At 46.7% G+C, this 6,256-nt stretch overlaps 1 non-coding gene across 1 annotated transcript; it reads left to right on the top strand.

Annotated features, from left to right (window-relative positions):
• Positions 1–290: 290 nt before the first annotated feature.
• On the top strand, positions 291–422 carry LOC115062891. The gene has a single exon (XR_003842799.1). It is a non-coding gene; the product is annotated as a small nucleolar RNA SNORA41 (small nucleolar RNA).
• Positions 423–6,256: the final 5,834 nt, after the last annotated feature.

Genomic DNA, 6,256 nt, shown 5'->3' with positions numbered 1-6,256 from the left:
TTCCTGAAAACAAACCTTCCATGCCCACAACACTGCATGTCTTGTAGAAAGGAATGCAGGCATGGGTTGTTCTTTTCATGGGATAGTTAAAGGAACTGAGGCCTGGGGAAGGCATTGATTCGTCAAACTGAGCACCGTTACACACGCCTGTTTATCCCTGCAAGTTCAAAATCTCGCTCTGTTATGGAGACTTTGTGTCCAGCCTGAGCCTAGATGAGACCCTGTCTCCAAATATACAAGCAAGCAAACAAACAAAACCAGAGAGAGAGAGAGAGAGGCTTGCTACTTTCCTCCACAGCTATTGGTCAGCAGCTGTTCTCCTGGTAGCAGTTGTAGCATTCCTCTATGGGGAAAAAAAATGTCACACAATTTAATGCCTCTTTCTTAGCCACAGGAAAGAGGAGTATGCTCGACAGACACAAGGTGAACAAAAAGGGAAAAAAGGAAAAAAGAAAAAGACTGCTTACTAATCTTCCAGAAGACCCAAGTTCTGTGCCCAACAGATAGGCTCACAACTGCCTTTAAGTTAAGCTCCAGGGAATCTGATGCCGTCTGTGGCCTCCTTGGGCACTTACACACACAGACACCCACCCACCCACACACACACACACACACACACTTACATATAAATAAAAATAAAACCAAAAGGTTTTAAAGAAAGGGAGTGGAGGGGTTTGTCCCAGGTTACTCAAGAGCCCAGGCACCCATTTTTTTAAGTGCCCATGTGTGTTTCTGAATCACCACACATACAGTAAGCGGGGTAGAAAAGGCAGAAGAGAGAAAAACTACATCAAACAGAGCTGGGGGTTTTGTTGGTTTTTGTTTCTTAGTTTTATTTTTATGTCCCCGTTTCTTCTTCCACTTTCATAGTGGATAGGAGAAAACATAACCATGTGACCTCTGTGCTTTGGAGATCATCTCCCAGCTCTATCACTAGATGAGTCAAGCCACCACACACAATGGTGTCTTGTTTTCCCCCACATTGTGAATAATAAACTCCAATCCTCAAAACAATTGAGGAGGGAATACTAGAGTGTAGCAGTGTAGTGCTTGTATGTGTTCCCAAGTAACAAGTGGCCCCAAAATTTATCAGCTTAAAGCAACAAGTACTTTTTTCTTATCCAGTTTTAGACAGCAAGATTAGTGAGTTAAGTGCAAGCTGCAGCTCAAGGCCCTCACTGAAACTGTAGGCAAGTGTCTTCCAGGGCCATAGTCAGCAAAGACCTCTGTGCATTTCTGTGATCTCAGCCATGAGGAAGCAAAGGCAGAAAGACTGCCACAGTCGGAGGCTACAGAGCCAGAGCCTTCCTCAAAAATAAATATAGAGAACAGGTTTTGGTAGCACACATCTTCAAGAACAGCTCTTAGGAGGCAGAGACAGGAGGATCTCTGTGATTCTGGTTTACACAGCTAGCTCCAGGCTAGCCAGAGCTACATAATGAGAAAGAAAGAAAGAAAGAAAGAAAGAAAGAAAGAAAGAAAGAAAGAAAGAAAGAAAGAAAGAAAGGAAGGAAGGAAGGAAGGAAGGAAGGAAGGAAGGAAGGAAGGAAGAAAGAAAGAAAGAAAGAAAGAAAGAAAGAAAGAAAGAAAGAAAGAAAGAAAGAAAGAAAGAAAGAAAGGCAGTAAAGTTGCTCAGCAGATAAACTTGCTGCCATGCCTGATGACATCAATAGCATCCCTGGGGCCCACGTGATAGAAGAGAAATTTTTCTGGCAACCTATCCTCTGACCTCTGTATGTATGAGCTATGGCAAGTGTGTGCCCACATACATGTGCACACAAGACAGACAGACAGACAGACAGACTCAACTGAGGCTGGAAGATTTGTTTTAAACCCAGCAGTTGGCTAAAGTCTTCTGTTCTTTGTAAATGGCCCTCTCTCCTGAGGGTGCTCATCCCACATAAGCCATGCAAGCTGCCCCTAGAACGAATGAGACTGTGCGCCATAAAGGGGGAAGTCTTGGTGCTCTGGAGGTGACACGCTACAATCTTTGCCATATTCTTTTGACTGCCAGATTAGTCCCACTAGAATGTAGGAGGAGAATACAAAAATATAGGATTACCAGGAGGTGTGTGTGTGCACGCGCTGCTGGGGCCATTTGAAAGGTGTCATCCACATGCCCAGTATGACAGATGGCACGCAGTAGGTGTTTATTCCTTAGAAGCTCCTATTCCTCTCACTGTTGTCACAGCTGGACTGAGAGGACAAGATTGGACGTGGGAAAGGAGAAAGCAGGGGCAGTGGGAAACACTCTTTAATTAGACCATGCTCAATTGCATTTAGAAAGAATGTCTAAATGAAGGGGTGCGACTGGGAGACTCCCCAGCACAGGTAAAGAGCAATCCTGAGAGAAGACAGGTGAGCATGGCAGGCCCGTTGCTGCCTGCCATGGCTCAGGTGTGAAAGTCTCTCCCACACACAGCCCACGTGTTTGGACCCTTGGTCCTGTATGGTGGCACTGTTTTAAGAATTTGTAAGAAGTGGAACTTCCTAGAGAAGGCAGGCCACTGGAGGCTGAGCTTTGAGCTTTAGAGCCCAACTCCAGTTCTGCATGGAGTTCTCTGCTTCTTGATGGCTGATGTGATGTGGACTTTTTAAGCTCCTGCCACAGCTATGATCCACTTCTGCTTCCATGTCTTCCCCAACATAGGGGACTGGATCCCTTTAAACTGTGAGCCAAACGAATGCTCTCCTCTATTCAGTTGCTTCTTCTCAGGTCCTTGGTCGCAGTGATGAGGAAAGTGACTGACACACCAGTCCACCGTCAGTCTCCTCCTCTTTGGTCCAGTAGCAAGGTGCCCAGCCCCACAGGGATGACCCAGGTCCTCAGTGAACATGTCTTCCTCTCTGCCAGAGCGGGAGGTCATGTGACTCACTTTGGTGGACAAGATGAAAGGATGGCCTGGTGGGAAGTTTGTGTTCCTGGATGAGAGATCGGGTAGGGTAGGAGACTACCTTTCTTACCACCATACTCTTCCTCTGGTTGATGCCACATCAGACATTTGTGACCGCAGGGGATGGGAACTCCCACACAGGTCAGAAGGGGAAAAGCCTAAGACACGAGAGAGGTGGTTCAATCAGTAGGCCAAGCCCAGGGCCACTTCCCTCTGGGCTCCTTGTTACATAAACAGGCTTCTGGGGGGCAGGTTCTTTGTTCTAACTGACTCTGCCTCCCTCTGGACTTTTCTTTTTCTGGGGCAGCTAGAGAGAGGCGTGGGGCAGTGAAGGGCTCTGGACCGGGAGACAGAAGTCCTTGGTCTAACCCCAGCTCTGCGTCTGAGGTGCTCTGCAATCCTGAGTAAGTCCCTACCCCCACTGGGCCTCCAATAATTATAGCTAATATTTATCGACTGCCTGCTGTGCGCCAAGCACTCTGCTAAGAGCTCCCCATGCATTATCCTGCTCACACTCCCCCCCTACATCGGCTCTTATGCTCACATTGCTCTTTATCCCGTGGATAAGGAGACAGGAAGCTGAGACCTGAGGCTGCGCAGCAAGCTCATGGCAGATGTCTGGGTTTCAAATCCAGGTTTGCCTCCCTGAAACATCAGGCTCCCAGCCATACACACTAGGCTTCCTAGCAGCAAAAGGACATCCATGGTGACCTCTGAGGGACTTTCCGGACCAGATATCATTTGATTCGTTGTCCCATTTGTAGCTAGACAATCAACAGCCCCGCTTAGCCTAGCAGAGAGGAGAGAAATAAGGGCTGTCTTTAACCATTCCAACAGCTGTCATGTGAGGGGGATTAGATTTGCTCAGTGTGGATCAGAGGACGTGAGCAGGGCCGGTGTGGCACAGAGGGTGCAGCTCACATACAGGGAATCTCTCCAGTAGCCCTTTGGCAATGGCTAGAGCTGTATCCAGAGGTAATGGCTCCCCTGTCAAGGAAATTTTACAAAGCTTTGTCAGAAGTCTAGCATGGCGTAGAGACAGAAGTGAATGACTTAGGGTTTATGGGAACTAAGCAGGATAACATGCCCCCAACACCAAGTATGTAAACTTAAAAGGGATGGGGTTCAGTGAACTGAGTGGCTTCTTCTGTTGACGCTGAAACTCTTACATTTTAAGATTCTCTGGCATTTTTTTTTCCGGTTATGGCTCCAACACTCTGTAGTTCTGTGATTTTAAAATGCCCCAGTTCTTCCCTCCGAGATGCTATGGATTTTAATACTTTAGCCTGCTGTGACTAGGACTCGAAAAGCTGGGAAGCCTGTGATTTTTTTATTTAATAGCCTCTAGCTTTAACGATTCATTAAAGTGCCTCTCGTCAGTTCCAGACACGAGAGGGAATTGCTCCAGATGCTGTGTTTTGGCAGGCTGGACACGGGCTGAGCTGCTCTTCCCACCACCCACCCTATCGCCCCCACCCCCAGCCTCAGCTCTCCCTCCCAACCAAGCAATGGGCTCCCCAATCCCTGCCCCCATCCTTACTCCACTGCTGCGTCAGATTTGATCGGATGGCCACTTCACTCTCTTCATTCTGGGTGGCTTGTTAGACAGGAGCCTTCACTGAAAACAAGCTTGTAGCTAGTTATTCAAAAGAGGACTGAAGAGGACAAGAAGAGTTAGCACAATAACCCAAATTAGCAGTGTGACGCTCCATCCTCCTTGATCAGTTGCTGTGCATGCGGGGCGTTTATCTGTCTGTTCTGTCTCCCTCGTCTATACATGAGATTTCTCTCTCAGTCTTCGGCTAGGTTGGGAACTTATCTTCCTATCAGAATGGAGGCTCCAGATGGACGCAGTTGCACCTCCCTTATATTATGCCTGAATTCTAGTGAATGGTTGAATCCTTTCACTATAGTGAAAGGTTCTTCCCCCAGTTCATTACATTTCCAAAGGCAAGTTTGTCTCTGTCATGGAACTGTGTAAAATTAGAAAGCATGGGTCCCTTTAAGATAAGGAAGTCCCCAAGGTCAAGGGCTGTGTCTCCACCCTCAGACTGCACCAGAAGTCTAACTGACAACAGGAAACCTAGGCTCTTCCAAACTCTGTATATTCCTTCCATCTCAGCCCAGGACTGGACACAAGAAGGGGTGTTTTTCTTAAAGCAAACAGACATAATTTTTTAAATGAAGATTTAGGAGTGGTATGGGAACTCAGCCCCACTTAGACCCTCCCTAGGGTCTATTCTGCACCCTCTTTTCTAGAAGCTGGGGTAGTCCTCTCCCGACTCCTCCCAGGAACTCGGAGCGAGTGAGATGTCAGCACGTTGGACAGCGCCCAGCCCATTCCAGGCCTCTGAGCCAGAGGAGGCAGAGCTTGCCTACTCCCTCCGCCTGTGGGTGATGGATTTCCTCATTCCTCAATTTGATTAAAGCCCAGTAGATAACCAGAGCGCCTTGTTCCTTTCTCTTCTCCCTTCCTGATGAACATAATTAACTCCGTTAGGCTGGGGATACTTGCTCTCAATCGCTGCCTCCCAGCCCCCTCCCAGGATGAATCAGTAGGACACAGCCAGGACACTTGAAAGATTCACAGGGTTCTTCTTGGGCAGTCGAGGTGGAAGAGAAAGCTTGCCTGACGATATACAGAAGCTGCATACAGAGACTGGAATGTGGAGGTTGGATAAAGGTGCCCCTAAACTGGAGGCCTGAAAATTAGGGGTTTAGCCCCAACTTTATCACAAATCTAGTTAGGGCTAGCCATGTGTCTTTTCTTTCTGAGCCTGGTCTTATATTGGCAGGAAGGAGACATTGGACTAGACAACATAAAATGCTACATTTGATGCTAAGATGCTATGAGAGGAAATCTTTAAAATAGAAGGAAAAGAGCTTGTTCAAGGTCACACAGAAGCTCAAGGAAAAACTGGACTTGAATTCATGGCTTCTGATTTCTTTCTACCCCAATAGAATTTCTCACATACAGAATTCATTCCTTTATCTGCATCACAGACTTCCTTTCTAGGGAATGGAAGCTTAGAAAGTTGAAGACAGGTAAGATTTTATTAATTGGTGTTGGCAAAAGAAAGCAACATTTAAGATGTATAGAAATGCTAATGTCTCTAAAGAGAACAGAGTATCCACAGATCATTAAGATTGGGAAGAAGTGCTCACCTGAGGTTCAGACATTCAACCATAGGTGCATATCAACCCAGAAGTGTTTGGGATTTGCCAAGGCCATCCAGAGAGGTAACTGTAGACTGTAGAGTTCTCTCTTCTTCTTCTTCTTCTTCTTCTTCTTCTTCTTCTTCTTCTTCTTCTTCTTCTTCTTCTTCTTCTTCTTCTTCTTCTTCTTCTTCTTCTTCTTCTTC

Source organism: Mus pahari, chromosome 1, assembly GCF_900095145.1.
Source record: "Mus pahari chromosome 1, PAHARI_EIJ_v1.1, whole genome shotgun sequence".
Lineage (NCBI taxonomy): Eukaryota > Metazoa > Chordata > Mammalia > Rodentia > Muridae > Mus > Mus pahari.
Note: the sequence above shows the minus strand (reverse complement) of the source record. Positions and strands in the feature narration are given on the sequence as shown.